The sequence below is a fragment of the Bison bison genome, unplaced genomic scaffold, assembly GCF_000754665.1.
Source record: "Bison bison bison isolate TAMUID 2011002044 unplaced genomic scaffold, Bison_UMD1.0 scf7180017864254, whole genome shotgun sequence".
Lineage (NCBI taxonomy): Eukaryota > Metazoa > Chordata > Mammalia > Artiodactyla > Bovidae > Bison > Bison bison.
The window spans coordinates 639,377-639,985 of NW_011494826.1; positions in this window are offsets into that span (position 1 = coordinate 639,377).

Genomic DNA, 609 nt, shown 5'->3' on the forward strand with positions numbered 1-609 from the left:
TACCAGACCACCTGATCTGCCTCTTGAGAAATTTGTATGCAGGTCAGGAAGCAACAGTTAGAACTGAACATGGAACAACAGACTGGTTCCAAATAGGAAAAGGAGTACGTCAAGGCTGTATATTGTCACCCTGTTTATTTAACTTACATGCAGAGTACATCATGAGAAACGCTGGACTGGAAGAAACACAAGCTGGAATCAAGATTGCCAGGAGAAATATCAATAACCTTAGACATGCAGATGACACCACCCTTATGGCAGAAAGTGAAAAGGAACTAAAAAGCCTCTTGATGAAAGTGAAAGTGGAGAGTGAAAAAGTTGGCTTAAAGCTCAACATTCAGAAAACGAAGATCATGGCATCTGGTCCCACCACTTCATGGGAAATAGATGGGGAAACAGTGTCAGACTTTATTTTTCTGGGCTCCAAAGTCAATACAGATGGTGACTGCAGCCATGAAATTAAAAGACGCTCACTCCTTGGAAGGAAAGTTATGACCAACCTAGATAGCATATTCAAAAGCAGAGACATTACTTTGCCAACAACGGTTCATCTAGTCAAGGCTATGGTTTTTCCTGTGGTCATGTATGGATGTGAGAGTTGGACTGTGA